Raw genomic sequence first — 776 nt, 5'->3', positions numbered from 1 at the left:
CGGCGGCCGGGGGAGGTGCGCCTGGGAGGCGGTGCAGGGCGCCCCGTCCGAGCCCCATCTCTCGACTCTACCGATTTACTCCATATTGGATTCTCACCGCCGCCAACAGGAGGAGGAAGTAGGGCGGAAGCGATGACGTCTTCCCAGCGGCCAGAGGTGGTGGAGTGCAAAAAGCTTCCTACTTGCGACCGAAAAAAATGAGAGAGAGAGGAGAAAAAAAGAAGAAGAAAAAAACACAACTTTGTCCCGTCTACTGAGCATGCCCGGCTTTCTCTCCCCCCCCTCCCTTCTGGCTCCCACTCCCGGGGGAGCCGCGGAGCCGAGTTGTTTGCACCGCGTCTTTGTGACTCCGGATCCTCCTTCGTCTGAACTCCGGGTTTTAAGATGCCCGGGAGGAGGGAGGAGGCGGGGGCGGGGGACTCGCACACATCTGGCTCCCGTTCAGCTCCCTCCCTCCTACCAAACCCCTGGATTGAAAATCGGGGGGTGGGGAGGAGGAGGAAGGGTGGAGACAGAGAGCTCAGGGTAGGGCCGGAGCGGTGCTCGGGCTCTGAAGATCAACTACTCCCCCACCGAGGGGCGGGAGGGTGAGCGCGGCACAGGTGCTTTTGCCAAGGTTCTGAATGGCAGAGGCTTTTCAGTTTCCCGTGAATCTTACGGTCTTTTTTCCCCTCTTTTGTCTTAGTAAGGGAACGGGCATTATTTTACGTAAAAAAAAATAAAAGATAAGTCCAACGCAGCCGAGAAACGTTTGCATTTTAGTAGGAATGACAGGC

The sequence above is a fragment of the Myotis davidii genome, unplaced genomic scaffold (assembly GCF_000327345.1).
Source record: "Myotis davidii unplaced genomic scaffold, ASM32734v1 scaffold6, whole genome shotgun sequence".
NCBI classification, from domain to species: Eukaryota; Metazoa; Chordata; class Mammalia; order Chiroptera; family Vespertilionidae; genus Myotis; species Myotis davidii.
Note: the sequence above shows the minus strand (reverse complement) of the source record.